General features: G+C 48.9%; 1 protein-coding gene across 8 annotated transcripts in view; it reads left to right on the top strand.

Moving 5' to 3' along the window:
* The window catches only part of MEF2D (myocyte enhancer factor 2D), a 219,263-nt gene that overhangs the window by 49,179 nt on the left and 148,100 nt on the right, over nt 1-21,984 (top strand). For all 8 annotated transcript variants that reach the window (XM_074980969.1, XM_074980972.1, XM_074980967.1 and 5 more), the window contains one exon: nt 18,201-18,270. The gene's annotated coding sequence lies outside the window, so the exon portion shown is untranslated. The remainder of the gene's footprint in view (nt 1-18,200; nt 18,271-21,984) is intronic.

Genomic DNA, 21,984 nt, shown 5'->3' with positions numbered 1-21,984 from the left:
CAGCTACTCTAGCCTCCTTGGAGGACTTCTCTGTGGGTCCTTTTGGGCCTCAGGGCGTGGTCCGCCCCTTCATTGGATCTTTGGGGCACGTCCACATTAGGCTCAAAGATGTTTAAAAACCACTTAGTTAATGTGTTTTAAAACCCTTGTGTAGACAGGATTTGTGGTAACACAGGTTCACTAGCTGAGATGGAATCTAGAATGGGACCTAACATGAACATATTGATTAAAACCCTTGTGTAGGTAAGACAAATTACATTAGCTGACATGCCTTGAACGCCATCTCCCTTTTCTCATTGTGTAGGCAAGCTCTGTGTATCTGTGTAAGCCATTGTTCAGTGTGTGTCACGTGTATAAAAGGCTACCATATCAAAGTAACACAGTTTTAACTCCCTTTGTGCTGGCGCTAACAACAGCATAAAAATATTTTTTCTCCTGTGCACGTGAAAATAATTATCTAATAGTGTGAATTGGAAGTGGCTTACTTCAGCCACATTAAATACATGTGTGGATATGCTTATTGAGATTTAGAATGGCCTTAAGTTGGTTTAGCTTCATTAATTTTGGAAGTGAATTAAGATGAAAGGTGAATAATGCTAAACTAAATTAAGGCCATTTTAATTTTGAATGTGAGCGTCCACACAGGCATTTAATGAGATTTAACTAATCTCCCAGAAAAATGAATGCAGATTAATTTTCCTGAGTGTCCCCATGCAGACAAACCGAAGGTCTTGCTCACAGAATAAAGAGGCCTTAAAGTGGTCATAAATTACACTTTCTGGCCCCACTGGACTGTTTGGGCAGTTAAGTGGGCTTCAGTACAATTGAGAATCGGGCCCACAGTGCGGGCCAACAGAGAATCAGGCCCACACGTGTCAGCAGAGAGGGACTGTTAGCACAGGCTGACATTCATTGATTAGGATGATGCCGTGCGAGTACTAACTATAGTATTATATAACATTGCAGCGTACCTGGTGTGTGATTAACTGAAGGGCTTTAAATCATTAATGCCTCATGAGCTTTGCAGCCATCCAGGGCTGCTGGTAAGTAGGTCAGAAATTAACTAAGAAAACAGCGGTGACTCCTTTGATGGAATGTGAATGTGCTTGTCGATTAGACGTTGTGACCCTTTTGCCTGGGTGTTGACACACACTGGGAGCGCGTGGCTGTGGGGCTCTGAAGCAGGCAGTCTGCTGTCTGGCCTTTCTGTTGGTTTCCAGTTCACGAGTGCATCTATTAAAAACGTGCTGGGTTCCAGAGGGTTAAGTTTAGCCGCAGTCTGGGAAGGGTGCAAGGCAGCATTGTCAACCTTAACACTGTGGTAACAAAGTTTGTGGTCAGTTAATTGACTGAGGCCAGGTCTATAGTAGACATTAAAGTCAATTGTAGATATGGAATTCTAGCTATAGCAATTGTATACCTGGAATTGACTTCTCTACTATCGACTTACAGAAACTGTCCTGCCAACCTCCCTTACTCCTTGCGAGATTGAGGGGTACAGGGGGTTGACTGCTGACCCCAGATGGTTCAATTTGACACATCCCTATGAGACGCAGTGAATCAAATGCTGGAAGATTGACCCTGACTGGGTAGATGTCACAGGCATGTCTCCTTAAAAAATCTACAGTATATACAGAGCTTTAATCAACTAAAAAATGTATTCCCTCAATCTTCAAGTAAAACCAGTAGCTGCATAATCTAGTGCACTGTTCTTAAACTGTGTTCCACAGAGCCCTGGTGTTCGATGAACAACTCACAGGAGTGCCCTGAGTGTTTGGAAAAACACACTGATGGTCTATATGTGCTTTTATTAAAATCAGGTACAGTGTGACTACTTCATTGCTAGGATGCCTGATTGAATGACTTCATTTTGGTTTTGCTGTAGACATTGTTTGGGTTTTTTTTGGGGTCTGCTCTTTTTATTTTATTTTTTTAAAGAAAATTTTCATACGTGTTCCACAAAACGTGTTATTGTTTAGTGTTCTGTGGTCTCAAAAAGTTTAAGAAACACTGTCCTAGTGGATAAAGCACTGGGCAAGGAGTCAGGACACCTGTATTCTCTCTGGGTGTGTCTACATTAGTAGGAGCATTGCCAGCAGATCACAGGCAGTGATTATTTCCCTCTATTTGACACTGGTGAGGTCACACATAGAATACAGCATCCAGTTTTGCTCCCTCGCTCCCCTGGCCCCAACAGAAAGGATGTGGACCAATTGAAGAAAGCCAACCAGAGGGCCACCAAAATGATTACGGGGCTGGAGTCCATGACTTATGAGGATAGGCTGAGAGAACTGGTCTGCAGAATAGAAAAGTGAGTGTGGGAATAGGATAGCCGCCTTCAGCTAGCTGAATTAGGTCCTGAAGAGGATGAGGAGAGGCTGTTCTCAGTGGTGGCAGATGACCGAATGAGAAGCAGCGGTCTCAAGTTGCAGTGAGGGAGGTCTAGATGGGATGTTAGGAAAGACTGTTTCACCAGGAGGGTGGTGAAGCACTGGAATGGGTTGCCTAGGGAGGTGGTGGAACCCTCATCCTTGGATGTTTTTAAGGTCACGGTAGACAAAGCCCTGGCTGGGATGATTTAGTTGGGGGTTGGCCCTGCTCTGAGCAGGGAGTCGGGCTAGTTGACCCCCTGATGTCTCTTCCAGCCCTAATCATTCATGATTCTGTGATAGGCTGCGTCGTAAACCCAAATCTGTGGAACCTGGTCTTGTGGACTTGGTGTTTCCAAGCCACTTCTGGAGCATCCGTGATGAATTGTAGACCTGGGCCTCGGTCTTGCAGACTTGCTGACACGTCCACACTGTACTACCACAGCTGTCTGACTCTGGTCTGTGCTTGAGCTGCGTTCACACTTCAAAAGCACTAGGGTGTTAACCTTGAGAGCCTTAGAGGGTTGGAACTACAAGCAGAAGGGCCTCAGGGCAGCTAGAGAGAGAGAAGTCAACATTTAACAAAGGGATTAGGAAGCATCAGGACTCCTGGGTTCTTTTCCTGTCTCTGGGAGGGAGTACAGCCAGCTGGTTAGAAAGGGGCGTGGGGGGGGGGGGCCCTCTGGGAGTCAGGGCTCCTGAAGTCTATACAGCAGGAAGGGAGGGGCTCAATCTATTTTTTTTTTCCAGAGGCCTCCCCAGCATGCTACAAAAACTCTACAGATGAGCTTCCTGGGTCTGAACCACTGGTGTACAGAGCTCTGGAAGGACGTGTTAGGCTGTAGTAGAGTATAGAGGTCTAGAAATCAGAGCTTGTATTGGGGTTCTGCATCCTGTGGCTCTGGAGCTGCTTGCGGCTCTTTAAGAACTTCTTTGTGGCTCCTGATGCTCTAATTGCAAAGTTTAATTTAAAGCAAAAACAAAAACCAAAACCAAACTCATTATTTTCAGTAAACAGTGAACATCTAAATGCCCAACAATGAGCCCCCAGCTCATATCTAAATAGCAAATATGTGAACTCCCCCTTTTAATATGCGCAGTGCATTGTGGGATATGATCCTGTGACCATTTTGATTGCCTTGCTAATAAACTCTTGAATTTGAAAAAGAAAAAGAAGCTTGCGGTATTGATGCTGTGAAGGGCAACATGCATTTTCAGGAGGAAAACTGAAATTAAATGTGAAGCAAAATTGGCATAAGTGGATTCAGGAGGGAAAGTCAGGAAGATCGTAGTACAAACACACATGTAAAGTGTGAGGAAGCACAATATGTAAAATATTTGTTAACGTCCTGTAGTAAACATATATTGCATTACAAATTATCATGTGTGCACTGTTCTTAAAATAAGGGGCTACAAAGAGTATGGTTTACTGCTATTTATTAAGGACGGTCTGTTTTTTGCATGCATTGCGGCTCTTGAATTATTGAGCTTTTTACTGGACTAAAAAGAAAGGACTGCTCTTGCTGTTTTGGTTGCTGGTCCCTGTTCTAGGCTCTGAGCAGGGAAGAGAGGCTGTATTGCCTAGTGGTTAGAACTCTCGGAAACCCTGGGTTCTCTGCCTGGCTTTGATGCTGATTTACTGTGAGCAAGTTTCTTAACCTCTGTTACTCCTCTGTAAAATGGAAGTAACGGCACCTATCTGTGGAGCTGTAAGGGTTAATTACCTGGTGTAAAGTGCCTGGAGGTCTGGCAGAGTGCCTGGTAGTTGAGAAGTACCGTCAGCAGTTTGGCCCTGCTAAATTAGTAGGTGTCACTGACCCAGAGTGACACCTACACCTACTTTGACCCACAAACGTCCGTCCTGTAGGGCAAATACAAAATGCTATGGGCAGGTCTCTCTGGTGCCCTTGGACATGCACCACCAGGTATGCCTGTGCAAAGAGGGCCTGAGCTGTGCACATTGCCTGGGTGTAGAGGGCTGTCCAAGGTGCAGGGCAAAAGACTGTCAGGCCCTCTGGGTCCTGGGTTCATCTGTAAAATAAATAGAAACCCAGCATCTTCCCCTGCCATATCCTGCCCGGTATATTCACATTGCCAGATTTCTACTGGTGGTGCACATGCGCCTTTGCCTTTGTGCATATGACAAAATTAATTCTGCCCACACATGGTAAAAATAGAGGGAACTGTAGTTAGGGACAGAGGCAGTGCAGCTCAGTCAGGAGGGTCTGAGTTTGAAAGCTAAGACTCATGGGTTCTGTTTCCAATTTTCTGTGGTAAGCGGGGATTGGTGACTCCATGCCTCAGTTTCCCCTTGGGCAAGAGGAGTGTAACACAGCTCAGAGGGTAAGCTCTCTGTGGTGCCGAGGCCGCCGCCTCTGCTCTCTGACCCCTTCTGTGATGCATCGTGCAGAGTAGGGTTGGCACCCTGGTGCTGCTTCCACATTACATGGGCCACATGCTCAAATGGTGTCAACTGGTTTGTGTGTGGGTGTGGGTGTGGGTGTGGGTGCGCGCGCGCGGGCGGTGGTGAGCATTCCTGCTGCATCCAGCCATGTGGGGGGAGAAGGGCTTTCCTGCTGTGGCCGTAGGAAAGGGGGTGGATTTATGTTGACACCACGGGTGGACCATGGGGAGTGACACCCTGCTGCAGCCAGGTACCTGCTAGCCTGGGCCAATGCAACATTTTTTGTGGCTGCTCCAAACATTTTGCTCGTGAACATTTTCCGTTGCACAGCGACCGGCTGTTGAGGCACCCGGCTCTGCGTGATGACTTGTTTGCGTTTGGGCTCCAGGCTAAATCCTTGTCCCTCCTACATCCCCTCTTCCTCTCATCACCCTCTCCCCCGCCCCCTCCCCTCTCCCCCGCTCCTCCAGCATCCATCCAGCTGTCAGTTTCACTTCTGTATCTGTCCTGGCAAGAGGGAAGTTGGCCAGTGAGAGTGAAACTTGGCAGCTCCAACGGTCACACATCACCCCACATTTGCATCCCATGGGCCTGGCGTGGCTTGTGGCCGCTCTCCGAACATCTGCTGGTTGTTTTGACCCTCAAGCTACTCTGTCGCTCCCCGCCCGGCCGCCCAGCAGCTGTGAAGAAAGGGGGAGAGGTATTGCTCCCCCAACACCTATTCGCATCCCCGGGTGGACCAACGATGGTCTGTAGCAACAGAGAGCTAGTCGCGTTAGTCTGGGCTCAGCAAAACAAAGCAGCAGAAATGTAGCACTTTTAAGACTGACACAATTAATTGTTCGGTGATGAGCTTTCATGGGACAGACTCACTTCATCAGATCCACTATGGTCTGGTTATCTTGGGTGCTTTTAGAGCCCTCGCTTTGTGGATGGGAAACTGAGGCACCGAGCGATTGTGACTTGCCTAAAGTCACTCAGGAAATCTGTGGCAGAGTGGGGATTTGACTCCTGGTCACCTGCAATTTGTTTCTCACCGCTGGACCATCCTTCCTTCCTTACCTTTTGTCTTTCTCCCTCCTTTCCATTTTCTCTCTCTTCTAGCTACATCATCACCTCCCTACATCATCCAGCTGCATTTGAGGGCCTGGTCTTGATCTTGGCTCTTTAGAGCAAGCTAAAAGCCACCTCTGCCTTGTCTGTACTTGGATTTTACCCCAGGATTGACGTCTCCCTGTGAAACAGCTTTCTGGGCAGCCTCTCTCTGCCTTTAAACCCCTGTCCCCGTCCCTTTTTACTGTTTGCATTTGGGTAGTAGCAATCAGCCTCTGGGAGCCAGTCCCTGCCTCTCAGGTAGCCCTGGGAGTGGTCCGTGCCTCCCAGGGAGCGCGCTTGGCACAAATGAGACGGACAAAGGGTGAGGACCAAACCAAGACCCGTCGCTTGCACAGACCCTAAGTGTGAGATATCCTTGTTAGCTTCCTCATTTTCTCCCTTGATGGGACAGAGCGTCAGCTCAGCATCCCTGGCTTCAGAGGAGCGACGCTGATTTACTCTAGGTGGGGATCTGACCCAAGACATTGCTCTAGCTAGTCTCCGGTATCACTCTATATCTCTCCCTTCTTTCCTATTCTGCTCATCTTTCCTGGGTTTTGACAGCTCCTGCAGACCACCCACAAGTCCAACCACAATCTCTGTGGCTTCTTGGCCTCTCTGTGAACCTGGCCCCAAGAGACTAGGGTCAACCATAGCTCCCCTTTTTCGTGACTGCTCCCCACTGTGCATCATCATCTTCTGTTTTCTTAGCCATGATAACGTTCCTAGGGGAGCCCCTGAGCCAGCATGACCACCATGTTGTCCATTTCTGTTTTGTGGGGAGAGCTCCCCTGCATTCTTCTGTCCAGGGAAACTCCCGCTCCCCAGCATGAGTTGTCCGTGTCTCAGAGCCTTTGAATATCTGGCCATCTTATTAGCCTAAGATGGAGAAGAGCTGATTCCTGCTGATAGCTAGGTCTCTTTACATGGCAGTGGTCATGCTCTGGTTGTGCAAAGGGTCCTTGAAGCAAGCATGTCTATGCTGTCTCCCCACATGAAGGCCTCATTAAACGAGCAGAGTGGTGTTACTGAGCTTTCCTGGAAGGAGAATGAGGGTCTGGCTCTCTCAGTGGCCCACTGGAGGCCAGGAAGTCAGTTACCAAGGGGGCCCTCAAAAGCAGAGGTGGCTGCTGATCCACACCGCTTGCCAAATGATGGGGAAGTTTGGGCTGCAGACCAAAAGTTGTGGTCCAGGCTCGTTGCTAGAGGAAACTGAAAAAAAAGGAAGGGGAGATTGTGGTCATGCCACCCTTCCCTCCTCCACAATCTGGGCCCGGTTCTCGGTTGCACTCTGATCAGCTGCTCTGGCAGATTATAGTGGGTTGGAGTGGACGTCCTAGAATCTCCCCAGAGCAGGCGGCCTTCTCGGCTGCTTTGGAGGTGGCATAAGAACTCAGTCTGCTCCCAGGCTCTGGTGGGAGGTGGGCATGGCTGGAGTGTATCATGTGAGTACTCACTGCTTCCCGGGGCCAGTAGGGCACTGTGGGAGTAGAGCATAACTTAGAGCAGCCCCGAGGTTGCTCTAGCTGATACCAGGGGTCAAAACCCAGAGGTGGCTTAAATCTACCTTCTCCCACCCCACTGCACCCCGGCCTCGAGTGCAGGAACGGAGGTCCTGAAAATCAGACCCTGATTCTTAACTGACTCCCCCTAAGCTACACATGAGTATTGCTCTGCTGGGAGCCCCATGGCCCTCTGAGGAAAGGATGCTTAAGAACCTGTCCTGGGGAGTTGGCCTTTGGCATCCTGTAGCCACGTCCTCATGCCAGGGCTGACCGGTTGTTGGGGAAAGCAGTGGAGAACCTGCCAGAGGGACGGCCATGGTGGATTTTGAACCACTTGTCACAGCCCCTCAGTGGCTTCCTTGGCTTGTCACTGATTTAATGATGGGCCTGGGGCATGGTTTGAGTGATTGCAGGAACAGAGCCTCCCGCTGTCCCTTTGAGCAGGTTCTCAAAGGCCTCAATAACACCTGGCTATGATGCAAAGGGCCAAAACCACCACCTTCCACAAGAGGCGCCTTTCCGAGGAGAAAGTGACTACTGGAGCTTCCTGTCAGAGACTTAACGTAGCAGCTTCTCACAGAAGGGAGGGGAGTGGGGGCTAATGGCTAGGGCAGGGGCCTGGGAATCAGGATCCCTTGGGCCTTATTTGCACACTAAAGTTGCACTGCTTTAACACAGTCAATAGGAATGTAATACCCCCCGCCCCAGCAGGAATGTATTAACTCTTCTGGGGCCTGGGCTTATTAGATTTTGTTGGGGCTGCTAGACTTATGGGTGGGACCACAAGGAGGGGTTCAGATCAGTGTTCTTTCTAATTTTTTCTATCCAGGGGCAGAATAAATTGTCTTACATGCACCGAGGCATGTGTGGATGTGCACCACCCATAGAAACACATGCTGCTGGCTGTGGGCACCCTGCTAATCAGCTGGGTGGCACCTGAATCCCTCCTGAGTAGCTGCCCAAGCCCTCAACTTGTTGGGGACACTAGTTCAGAGGGTGGGAGATGGCTGCAGGTTGTGGCAGGAGGGTGGGTGTGGAAGGGGAGAGGGATCTGAGTGAGGTGTTGGGCATTAGGGGTATAGACGAGGGCTCCAGGCTGGGGCCAAAGGGTTTGGAGCATGGGAGGGGGCTCATGGCAGGCAGTTGGGGTGGGGGTGAGGAACTGCAGCACACAGAATTTCATGGTCCACACCCTCCACTCCCCGTCAGCCAGTCACAGACATTATGCAGGGGCTTTTGTGGTTGCAGCCCAGATCTCCCAAAATTTGCGATTTTGGTGTCCTGGAGATCTTTCTGCAGCCCCCCACTCCATTAGCCCAGGGCCCTGGGTTACAACTCTGAAAGCCCCTTTCTGAATCCGGCCTTGATTCTCAGCGGATGTAGTTATATTGGTAGAAAAGTGCTTATACAGGGGGATAAGCTATTCTGCTTTAACTCCTGGCGGTTAGATTCCATCCACATTGGGATGGTCCTGGGGTTGACGGTACTGGTGGAAAAAAATCAGTTCCTTGCTCTGCATCCTTATACCAGGGCACTGTGTGCAGCCCAGCCTTTGGTTGCTAGTCCTGACTCTGCAGGAGGGGATGGCCTAGTGGTTAAACTCAGGCTCTGTCCCTGTCCTGGCATGTTTGATCCTCTTTTTTGTCTGTTTTTGCCAAAGTAGAGGTACACATACCTGCCACGGCAGGATAAAAGAAGCAGGAAAAGGATCACTTTGCCATTTGTTTAGGACGGGGATAAAAACCTTTAAAACCCCAGGTTCCTCTTCCCCTCGCTCCGTTCATTTTCTGTGAGCCAAATACAGCTGGGTGAGACTTTTGCAGTGAGCGTCTCCGCTCTGTCTGTTTGAAGTGACCCTGGAAATCCTGGCCTGGATGCAGACAGGCCAAATTACTCCCTACCTCCCCTCTTTCTGCATGCGACTCTGCCACGGTGCTCTGCGCGACCTTTTGAAATCTCCCAGAATCCATTGCTTCTGGGAGCTGTGCCAGGTGCAGCGGGATAAATACCCAGAGGGCATTGCAATGGAAACTTGAGCTCAGAGCCAGGCAAACTTGCAAAGGTCCTTAACGAGGCTCGAGTGGGGGAGGGCTGAGCTGCCTGTGCTTAAAACGGGCCCCGACAATGGGTCGATAACTGTAGCGTAGTTGCAGCCTCTGGGTCAGGCGCTTCAGAGGGAATGCAGAGAGCAGGGCTATTTTGGAGTAATCTACCCTCTGTCATTCAGTCCCAAGCAATGAGATGATGAGGAAGGTGCACGAAGCCTCCTGACTTCAAAGCCAGTGAATTTTGCCATCGATTTAATTGACTTTTGGATTAGGCTCTCATAAATCCATCCTGTGCTCTCTCAGAATTACCTGTCACCTGTGACTCATCCAGGGTCATTGAGGCCTTCCCACATGTCACTGTGTTGTGTGTCATAGCCAATGGGAATGCCACCGAACTAGTGGGACTAGAATCTGCAGTTTCTTGAGCCAAGAGCACAGGCGTCCGAAGTTTGAGGAGAATCACTGTTTGCTGATAGCACTCTAGGGCATATGACACACAGGCGAACAGTTCCAACTGAATGCACACCTCGACTTCAATCATTCCAATGCATTTTAAGATGCGTATTTTAACAGTGAGGGTGATTAACCATTGGGAAAAGCCACCATGGGTGAATTTTCTGTATTTCTGGAAGAGATGCAGGATCCAAGCACAAGTTCTTAGCCTCTGTGCAGGGTGCCAGGGTGGAATGTGATGACCCGGGCTGTTCATGAGGCTTTATAGACTAGAGAATCTTACAATTCCTTAGCACTATAAACCCTGTGAATGAATTGCACCACGTCCAACTTGGCTGTGTATAAGGAGCTGTGTGTTCCTGCCTCATTCCAATCCGCCTTCAGGGACAGGTAGCATAGTGTGGCACCTATATTATTTCCCAGGGGCTGTGGATGTCTTTCATGAGGGGCTTGCCAGGCCGTCCAGCACAGCACAGGTTGCTGAGTGACCAACCACTCCACAGCATGGTACCCCTTGGCGGCCTTTAATATGAAATGACTCGGCGGGGTCTGTGTGTGTCCAGCTCCAGCCGGGAGACATCTTCATGGTTCCACTCAGCAGACAAGCCAAAGTTCTAGCAGGACTCAGGTGACACCTCTGGGTCAGGCCTGGGCATGGGGCTTCCTTCTTCATCAGCTGCCACTCCATAGGGTTGAAAGGTCTGAGAAACCTGGATTTAATTTCTACTTTGCTACAGACTCTATGCACGACCATGGCCATAACACTTAATCCCAAAGTTCCTCCTCTGTCAAGTAAATAATAATCTTTAGTTCTGGAGTCTTCTCTTCTCCAGGTCAAGGTGCCAGGAACCTTGCAATGTTTCCTTCCTTCCCTAGAGGCTCAGGGTCGTCAGCCTGGGACATGAGCCTTTACATGTGTGTGCAACCCCTGGTGAAGAATTGTTGAACCCTGAGTCCTGATCCTGGGCTGCACCATCTACACGGCCTTAGTTGGGCCCAAGTCCCACCGCCCTTATCCCAGTCTTCCTTGAGCACTTTCCAGAGCACGAGTCCAATATAGCTGTGTCTACACTGCGGAGCAACAGGGCTTGTACCTGGAGTTAGACTCTGGCTCAGATCCTTCAACCCAGTGGAATCCTGAGACCCTAGAATCAGCAATGGGCAGCTTGAACTAGTGAGTGGGCCGCACGAGAGGCCCTCCTTCATCTCAGCGGGCCACAAGATGGTCGTAACCAAGACTGGCTCCCGGGAGAGGGGATTTTTACTAACTCTGCTGGCGTCCCTCGACTTTGCAGGGTGTTCCCATTGAAGTGTCGCCGTGCTTTGATTGGACGCGAAGGAAGTGCACGGCTCTGACAGCCGATGTGCACAATCAGCATGTGCCTCACTTCCCCTGCCCTGGCTTTACGTGTGTGTCGCATTAATAATAGTGATGGGGGTGGGGGAAGGCGCAAAAACTGTCAACCCTGCACATGAGCAATAGTAAACAGAGGCTCCTAGGCCACAGATAGAACAGCGGTAGGGTGCCTGTCTCTATCCTAGATCCAAGCCCTGGATTGGTGTGGATTTGTGTGAGCTTGAATTTAACCTCTAGGTTTACGCTGCAGCGCAGAGGTACCCTCAGACCTTATCACTGAGGTCAGGGCCCCATTCTGCCAGGTGCTGCACAGACACCGAGGGTGAGACAGTCCCTGCCCTCCACAAGCTTATGGTCAGCGACACAAAACAGATCAACAGGAACTAAAGCAGGACAGCGACTTCCCCAAGCCGATTGGCTGATCATCAGGAGCAGACCCGCGCATTACAGCCTGTGCCCTGACTGTGTGTCTGCATTGTTTCTATGCCTGCCCTGGTGGGTGTTTCGATATGCTGGGAGCTTTACAGACTCACAGTAATGACTGTCCCTACTCTGAAAAGGTGAGACCCAGATTCTGAAAAGATTCCAGTGAAGAGGGGAAGGGGACGGCTTAGAGCAGGAGGCTGGGGGTGCCTGGCTGTGGGGGAGGGCATTGAGCCACATATTATATAATTATTTTTATCTATTTATGGGTATAATATACATCTATATTGATGGGTAGATTGAGAATAAATATGCAATGCATGGCTCTTTGCACTCTTATCCACGTGGCTCTTTGCACTCTGTCCAGGCTCTTCATCCCTACCTGGTTGGCTATCCTCGGTGTAAAAAGTAAGAGGGGCTGGTGGAAAGGAGGAGTTGGGTGGGTGTTATAATTCTTAGCCAGTCTATCGCAGTAAAGCACAGCTAACCACCTGGCCTGCGGTTCTTAGGGGCAGCGACTCTTTATAGTTGGCATAACAAATGGCAGAAAAATCTTCCAGTCTGTAAAAGGTTGTTGTAAAGAGGATAGCTCTGGATTGTCTTCTGGTTCTGCTCTGGTTGGGCCAAGAGTCAGCTTAGCTTGCAGGAGGGGAAATTAAAGGTTGGACATTAGGGAAAGCGTCATAACATTACGTGTCGTTGAGCCTTGGGCTAGGGAACCAGGGGAGGTTGTGGAATGCCATCATTGGAGGTTTTAAAGAACAGGACGGGCAAACTCCCATTGGGGTGCTGAAATATACTGGCTCCTGGCTTGGAATGAGCTGGGTGACCTCTTGAGCCCTGCCCAAGCCCGATACCTCTGTGATTAACAGAATAGTTTGTTCCATAAAATATCTCTCAAAGTACACACACACACAAGATTTTGCTGTCTATTTTGTGGTCTTTGTAAACAATAGCTGATGTTTCTATAGTAGCTGCCAGGCTGTCAGAGGAAGTGGCCTAGTGGTTAAAGCATGTCCTGGGTCTCTGGAGCCCTGGGTTAAAGTCCCTGATCTGCTACAGGCTTCCTGTGTGATCTTGGGCATGTCACCTAGTCTGTGTAACCACCGAGGGGTGTTAAAGTGGTGCTCAGACAGGGGGCCAGTGAGCTGTGGTAGAGGCCAAAGGGCTCTTGACTGAGACATAGTGTGGTCTGTAATTAAAAATTAGATCAACCTACTTATGTCCTGACTCAGGGCTGTGAAAAATTACATACCCTGAGCCCTGTAGTTAGGTCAGTTTAATCCTCAGTGTGGGTGTGGGTAGGTAGACAGAATAATTCTTCTGCCCACTTTACTGCCATTTGAAGCTCTGGACTACAGCAGGGATGGAAAGTGCCCTTCTGTAGGGAGAGGCTGTAGTGCTTGTAGTGTAGACTGTAGCCTTAGTGCAAGTTACTGCACCTCATTTCCCCTGTCCCTTGAGCAGTCATTTCCACCAGTGCAAAGTAGCCAAGAGTAGCATTTCCTGCTCACTTGTCCTGGTGGAAATAACATCATAAGGTGCCAGGCAGAAGAGGATGGACCACTGTGTATAATAGAGTGACCATTTCGTGGACCACTCAAAGGCTTCCCCATCTGAGTGGCAATGCAGCGTTTGCAGAGTCTGCCCAGCAGCTGAAGGATGGAAATGAAAGACACTGCATGTGCTCTGCTCACAACTGACGACACTAGTGATTTTTATCAGGGCCCTTGTGATAATTCAGGGTTTACAGCCCCAGCATCTGGACTCAAGGCATAGGATCTCAGCTTTCAGAGCTCTCAACTATCGTATGCGTGACAAGGGAAATTTCCCCTCCATTGATATTGGCAGGAATGAGACACACCTTACTGAATTTGCTTCATCTATTGGTCCCATTAGTAATAGGTAGCCCTTCCCTGCCATTGTATAAACCCTGGATTCTATTTGTCTCCTCCACTCATCTGAAGAAAGGGGTCTTACCCATGAAAGCTGATGACCTCATAAATTTGTTAGTCCTTAAAGTGCTATGGGTCTGCTTGTGGTTTGTGAAGTGACCACCTAACCCAGATACCCTGTGAGACTTCAAAAAATAAACGTTTCTGCTCCTCAATGTTGCAATAAAAAAGCTTGGAAATGTGGCTGCTGAAAGCTCTGGAAGTAGACGGCAAACCCGAAGAATCCAAACATATTGTTTAAAAAAATGCCTTTGTGATTTTTTTTTTCCAAGCTATCTCAGGATATTTTGGGGGCCTGTTGTGATTTTTGAACCCCTGCTGCTTGCAACACCGTTAACTGCTGGGGGGCTGCTGAAGCCTGGGGTTGATACAGTTTTTGTGCTAGTGTCACTACATTTACAAGGAGGGTGATTTTTTTTTTACTGAAATAGCCCAGCTGGTACAGTGGCCTGCATAGATGCAATTGTACCTGTATGTACTGGTGTAACTTATTCCCCTTTCTGCTTAGGAATAAGGCATAACAGTACAAACACTTGAGTGCTCGTACCGTGTGCCTTATTGTAACTATACTAATGATGCGCACACACAAGGCCTTAGAGAGAGAGAAGGTAATTACTTGAAATGGAATTTAGCCAGAACATTGGGGTTAACACCCTGACTCCTGCACCTGACACCTCGGCCGGCCAGGAGTTGTTGTCGATTGCGTGTATGGCCTGAAAGACAGAACCCAGCCCCGCTTCAACTGGGGTACTGGCGCGACATGACTCTGCTTTGCTGGGGATCTGAAAGGGTTGTAGTGAATGGAGTGGAAGGATGTGTGAGTTGAGGGCAAGAGCTCGCAGAGTTGCTCTTCTCTCTCTCTGAGCCCTGTGAACGTGTGCTGAAGCTGGCTCTGAGAATGGGCAGGGAGGGAGGGCGGAGGTGTGGGGAGAGGCTGCGGTTAGGGCTCAGTGTTGTAGCACGAACCCTGAGCAGTGACCTAAACCACATGTTCACACATCCTCCACCCTCATGGCAGCCCCCATCCCTTCACACTGCAGGGTGTTGGCAGATTACTCTCTGCATGGCTCACATGGCACTCTGGCCAACCCTGAATGCCTTCTCTACATCCAAGAGGACTCATCTTCAGCACAGTTGTTGCTTGCGCTGACATCTTTGGGAGTGGCACAAGCCAGTGCAGTGGGATTTAGTGGCCCCAGCCAGAGTTCCCTCTAATTTTTTTTCCCATCCATGGGTGGAATAAATTTTGTTATGTGCACCAAGGCATGTATGGAAGTGCATCACCAACAGAAACACGTGTTGCTCTGCTAATCAGCTGGGTGGCACCTGAATCTCTCCTAGGTGGCCATCTAAGTGCTCAGTTTACAGGGGACACTGGCCCCTACCTGAGATTGGGGCTATTGTCCAGGAGCTGTAACAGCCCCTGCCCCAAAGAGTTTCCGGTCTAAACAGGCAAACGGGGGAATAAGTGGATTGGCCAGGGTCATACAGTGAGCCTGTGTGAAAGTCGGGAGCGGAATCCTTTTCACCTGAGTTCCTGCCTGATGCCTTAACCATAAGATCCCTATGGCCTTCTGAAAATCCCCCTCACTCCTTGCAACAAGAGTAATTGATCAGATGTAGACCCTTAATTTCTTTGGACAGCTCCTCTCAGTGAAGGGAAGCAAAGGGCCAGAATCAGAACTGATGTGAATTAACACAAAATATAGGTTGTAAAGGGCTGGGATGTTGTTTGAGCTTAATTATGCAGCATATTTCTGTTGCTGCCCCCCTACCACCACAGATCTAACTGAGGAAGAGGGTTGGAATCTCTCTCCCTCCACCCTGGTGCTGTCAGTACATGCTAAGGAGATTTACTCATTTGCTTCAGAAGCTGGAAAACTTTGCAGCCCATATGTCTGAAGGGATCTGGCCCTCACGTCTCAAGGTTTGATGCATTCTGACAGCTAGAAATCTGTCCGTGCTTCAGCTGTTTGGGGGGAATTACATACGGCGTATTCCTGTGCCAGGCCATTTGGTGAGGAGCTATTTGTTACTGCGAAGACCTTGACTTGGAGATGGGGCCTTGAACTGAACTCCCCGCTCCTGCCCACGGCTTCTAACAGCTAAGAGCTGTGCTGGGATGTGGGGTGGGGAGGTTGGATGAGGTTCTTCGCTGTGCGGTTCTCTGGCCCATCTGCGCTCGGGCTGAGTTTTGTAACGTCAGGAAGTGAGCTGGTGATGGGAGGGGGAAGCGGCCCAGCCAGAGGAAGGCTGGCTTTTGTGGTTTAAAGCCAAAGGCTCAGACTTGGAGAGAGTGGGGGCTCCATTCCCAGCTTTGCTGCAGACTCCTTCGACCTTGTCTGACCTTGGACAAATTGTGGAGGCCTGTCCTACCCTGAAGACTTCGGTGGGCCTAGCAACGTTGCTCAGGGGCGTGAAAGATTCACACACTGCTCCCAAGAGACAGACTTCCAACCCAAGTCCTGGTGCAGACAAACCTTAGGCCAACCATGGGCTGGGATCCAAAAGTGGGTCGCGACTCTGTTTTAGTGGGGCTGCCAGGGCTGGCTTAGACTCGCTGAGGCCCTGGGGGGCAGGCAGAGATGTCAACTTACTGAAGGGGAGCTCTAAAGAGGAGGGTGAGAAACTGTTCTCAATAGTGTCAGATGGCAGAACAAGGAGTAATGTCTGAAGTTGAAAAGGGAGAGGTGTAGGTTAGGTATTAGGAAAAACTACTTCCCCAGGAGGGTGGTGAAGCACTGGAATGCATTGCCTAGAGAGGTGGTAGATTCTCCATCCCTCGAGGTTTTTAAGTCCCAGCTTGACAAGGTTCTGGCTGAGATGACTTTGTGGGGGTTGATCCTGCTTGAAGCGGGGGGCTGGACTAGATGACCTCCCGAGATCCCTTCCAGCCCTATGATTCTGTGATTCTGTCATTATGGGGCCGGAGGGTGCACCTGCTACCCCAAACGCCATGGGTAGGAGAGGCAAGGGTCTAGCCAGCAGCTGCTAGGGCAAGAATCCCCAGGCATCTGGGGAACTGGTGGGGGGCCTTGCGCCCTTCCCAGCTTGCTCTGCTCCCCCTGGACCACATTGCTCAAGGAAGAGATGGGCCAGCCCCCGCACTCATTGGCAGGGAGCAGAGCGATACAGCCAGGAGAGCAGAGCGAGGGGAAGCCACATTGCATTGCTTCCCCCATTGCTGCTGGTGAATGTGGGGGTGGGGCAGACCCACCAGTTCTGGCCCCACTACTCCCTCTGGGCTGCATCACTTGGGGCCAGGTGGCCAGGAAAAAAAGAAGCAAGAAGGGGCAGGGCAAGGGAAGGGAGAGGTGGGGTTGATCTGGCCCTTTCTCCCGGTGAGGGGGCATTCACATGGCCAGCGTCCCTCCATGTTCCCCCCTCACCAGCCACCCCTGGCTTGAGTTACAGGCCCCCTGCCTGGGGCTGAAGCCCTGGGGTTTCCAATCTGGCGCCTTTGCAAACCAGCCCATGGCAGCCTCTGGTGGGCTTCCATCTCTGGAATCCTTGGGATGAGGCAGACATGCGGTGACCGAGTGGTGTTTGGCAGGGCTGGCTGAACATGTTCTATCTAAACTGGCTGTTTGCACAGGATTTTGGATTTAATTAATTTTTTCACCATAATGTCTCTTTTCCTGGGGGAAAAAAATTTTGATTTTTCTTCATAAGAGTGGAAGCCCAACCCCCATTTGACTATGATGCGTCACTACCTTGTGGGATTTGTAGTTTGCCTGTCTCATGTCCCTGTTCTCTAGCCGGACTTCCCCACCCAGAATCCTTCTCCCATCATACACAGTGTCTTCCAGATTTATACTGGTACAGCTGAGAGCAGAATGTGCAAACCACACAGACCTGAAGTGTTAGCTGCACTGCATTACGCAATCTTTGTGGAACAAGGACTTGTAACACCTCACTTTAACCTAAGGCAGTGTGAACTCATCAGCTGTCTTTCAGCCCATCAGCTATTCTTGAGCAGCTGGTTTTCCTTTTCTTAAAAGATTTAAGATCATATTTTTATAGTTCATTCTTTCTTTGGGATAAATTGCAGCAAGGGAGATTTAGGTTGGACGTTAGGAAAAACTACTTGTCATGGTGCTTAAGCTCTGGAATAAATTGCGTAGGTAGGTCATGGAATTGCCATCCTAGGAGATATTTAAGAGCGGGTTAGATAAAGACCTGCCAGGGATGATGGTTCTTAGTCCTGCTGTGGGGGCAGGGGACTGGCCCCAATGACCTCTTGAGGTCCCTTCCAGTTCTTTTGTTCTTGCTGTTCTTGCCTTGCCACACCTTCAAGGGAGCTCTCTTAGTACCTTCTAGGATCAGGGTCTTCATTGCCTTTTCTGTCAGGATCCTTTTAAATATCAGCTAGGTCAGTACAAATCTTGGATGAAATCCTCCAAACTAAACATGTAAATGACAGAACAGAGAGTGAACCTTGTGGTTCCAGCCCCTTGCAGGTAAGGGATGTCATGACCAGGGCTCCTGATTCCTGGTTTCCCCTTGTACGGAGGTCAGGACAGAATATGTACTGGTACTTTACCTGCCTTCTCTTATCCACTTGGCACTGACAGGCGTTTCTTTTTTTCAGTTTGACTGACTGGCAGCAGCTGCAAATTACCCTCTGGAGTACACTGAAGATGCAGACATCTGACTAACAGGTAGTGGGGGGATAACCCTATTTAAACTTTAAGTTTGGTTTGTTTGTTTTTTTTGGGTCAGACTGCTCCTGTGCCCCTTTAGGGGTTTTATGGCCTACCTCCTCCGTGACTGAACTGACCTTGTCAACTCTGGCCCACCTCTTGACTGGGACTCCCTCCTTTTTATGAGCCCATATGTTTAAACCCTCCTCAGGAACCCCCCACTCATGCATCTGATGAAGCGGGGCTTTGCCCACGAAAGCTTATGGTCCAAAATATCAGCCTATAAGGTGCCCCAGGTCTTCTTGTTTTTGAAGATACTGTCTAACTTGGCTCCCCCTCTGATACTTTCCCCAATTTCTCCCTCTTCTCTCTGCTCAGCCATTCCAGGCAAATCCTTGAACCCAAATGTAGCAAATAACATTGGGAGGGGAGGTAAAAAACCCACTCTTCTAAAATTTCTTTATAAAGAAAATGGAGCATGTTTTCCACCGCATGCCAGATTGCAAAGTCTGGGCATGCAGAAGGTACTTAATTATAAGCACTAAATTTGGGAGTGAAAAATGTCAGTCATAGGTTTTGTGATATAACCTGAAGTTTGTCAGAGATTGATTTGCAAAAGCTTTGTGAGAAGGGGAAGTCAGTTGTCCTTCTGCATACAGTATTAAATACTATGGAGTGCATGGGGCAGCCCTTCTCTGTTTTATATTTTCTTAATCAGTATTTCCAAGCTGATTTTATATTTTTAAATATACTCTTAACCCTTCTAGCTTCCTACATAAACTCACTGAAACAAAGACATTGTTTGAAATTAATCAGTCAGAGCTGTTCAGTGTGTTCATAACAACGTTCATTGCTTTTAGGAAAGGGGAACACTAACTTATTTTGTGTAATTTTCATGAAAAGACATGATTATGAAATTTTGCTATACTCCACGAGTGTGCATCTAAATACCTACACAAGGATTTTTTAGAGGTGTGATTTTTATAAGCTTCAGCCGCAAACTAATGAAATGTTTAAAGCAAATTTTAAGATAAGGTCCTGTAGACATAGTAACGTACAACTGGTTTTGTCCGTAAATTCAGAGTTGGCACATGCCTGCTACATGGTTTCAATTATGATTGCAGTATCTCTTGCACAGGCTCAAGGCATCGGACAAAGTGGGTCTTTGCCCATGAAAGCTCATGCTCCAAAATATCTGTTAGTCTATAAGGTGCCACAGGACTTCTTGTAGTTCATAGGTTCAATGTTATGCTGATAGGTCTGGCAAGCTGAAAAGCTTTTCACTTTTAGGTCAACAGATAAGATGTCTGTCGGGGATGGTTTAGACAGTACTTGGCCCTGCCATTGGGGCAGGGGGCTGGACTCGATGGTCTCTCGAGGTCCCTTCCAGTCCTAGCGTTCTGTGATTCTATAAGCTTTGAGGGAAGAGTCACCTGTCTGCAAGCTGGTACAGCCTGTTGTAGGGGCCTTCAGGAACTGTCAGGATAGGGACAGCAAGAGGGGAGAGGTTGAGCACTCAAACCTAAGGGAGGCATTGCCTCTCTTTGCCTCTTACACCAGCTGACAGTGCTGCCCACTGCGATGTTCTGAAAATGGGCAGTGTGTCACTGATGTCAATGGACCAGATCTGCAGGCGGTGTAAACTCTGGGTTTCAGCCCACGACCTGCTCCTGTATCTCCAGGACCTCTTCTTAAAGGGCCACGACTGTGCTTCTCTGGTTTTGTGAGCTTCCATTTCCCTGCAGAGCCCTCGCCAAAGGATCTGGAACCCCAGTGCTGGTGGGAACTGGGGAGACAGGGGAGGGTGGAGGGTGAAGTGGTTTCCGGACAAGGTTTCTTGCCTGCCTGGGGATGCCTGGAAAATCTAGGGCAGGGCTAGGTTTAGGGAATGTGCTCCACCCTTCTGATTATGGCCATTTGTTCTGCCTGAGCTGCTGCTCACTGAGGAGAGCTAGAGAGAGAGAGAAGGTAGAAATTTCCCCTCCCTATTTGGAAGGAGAGGCTGAGCCGAGATCACATTTCCTGTGGTCACACTGGAGTTTGACTGCAGCAGCTCTTTGGCTGCACAAGGCTGCCCCCCACCAGCGGCTTTGCAGCCTCCTCTGGGTGAGTCCTGCCTGGGAGTCATGTCCAGATCTCCGGTTGTTGCCAGGTGCAGGCAATAGGTGGTACGGTAGCTGCCTAATCCTCTTGGAATGCAGGCTGAAGAGTCAGTTCATAGAGAGATGGGCATCTCCATGCATCCGGGCCTGGAATGAATGGGGGTGGGGGGGGCGCTCTTGTGGCAAAATGAATCGGGTAGTAGCCAGGAAGCCTCTAGGGGATTGTCATAGGATCAACTCTGAGAACAGGTGTCACCTGTACAGCTGTGGGGAAATGCACCTAGTCACGTAAGAGGCTAACGGGATCCAGAGCATTGAAGCAGGGTGAGCAAACTTTTCACCTCAGGCCCCACTTTTCATACCTGCAATTATCAGGGCCTCCCCAGTCTGTTTAATGGAATCCAAACTGATGGAAATTTTGATTGTTCAGCTTAAAAAAAAAAGGCCATTTGGTGTGTGTAAGAAAACAAGTGCAGAGAATGTAAAAACTTGGTTAATCAGAACAAAAAAGCAGTCCAGTAGCACTTTAAAGACTAAGAAAATAATTTATTAGGTGATGACCTTTCGTGGGACAGACCCACTTTTTCAGATCATAGCCATAGCAGAACAGACTCAATATTTAAGGTTGTATTGGGTCTGTTCTGGTGTGGCTATGATCTGAAGAAGTGGGTCTGTCCCACGAAAGCTCATCACCTAATAAATTATTTTGTTAGTCTTTAAAGTGCTACTGGCCTGTTTTGTTGTTTTGATAGTATATAGACTAGCACAGCTCTCTCTCTGTTACTTTGTTAATCAGTATATTAAATACACAGACATAAAAAACAGTAACATATTTCAGAATTTCTGATGAGATGGGTTAACCTCAGACCCAGCAGCTGGTCGTGCTGTGACCCTCTTACGAAATTTCATGCTCCTGCCTGTGGGCTCCTGACCCCACTTTGCTCACCCCTGCTCTAAATTACTGGTTTGAATCTAGCCCAGGTGGGCAGCAAGTAAAAAAATCCTTGTCATCCAAATTCCATCTGATCAAATTCAGACCACCTCCAATTTATCACACGTGCTCAGACAGAGGATATTTCAAGTGGGGTCTCACAGGCTGCACCCTGGGTCCAGCATTATTCAGTCTCTGCATTAACAAGTGGAGGAGAGAGTGCAGCGAACACTTACAGCCTGGAGCCATCCGTAAATATTGTGAGGGGTTGCAAGCACTTTGTGTACAGGATAGGAACTTACAATAACTGTGATAAATTGGAGAAGGGGTCTGAATTCGGTAAGGATAAGGGAAAGCACTCTGTGTAGGAGGGAAAAATCAAATCCATCATACACAACGGGAAATAACCGGGTTGGTGGCAGAGCTGCCAAAAAGGATCTTGGAATTGCAGTGGCTTGAAAATTGAATGTGAGTCAACAGTGTGTGCTGCTGCTGTAAGAAAGGCATTCTGGGGTGTATTAACGGGAACATCCTATGTAAGACACTGGCCATAATTGTCTTGCTCTATGAGCGTTGATGTGGTCTCAGCTGGAGCAGTTACTGTGAGGGGGAAGCTATAGATTCCTCATCAGTGGAGGTATTTTAGGAACTGGTGAAACAAGCATCTGTCAGGGATAGTCTAGTCATAGTTAATCCTGC

Source organism: Carettochelys insculpta, chromosome 30 (genome assembly GCF_033958435.1).
Source record: "Carettochelys insculpta isolate YL-2023 chromosome 30, ASM3395843v1, whole genome shotgun sequence".
Classification (NCBI taxonomy): Eukaryota; Metazoa; Chordata; order Testudines; family Carettochelyidae; genus Carettochelys; species Carettochelys insculpta.
This window is presented reverse-complemented; position numbering and strand designations above follow the sequence as displayed.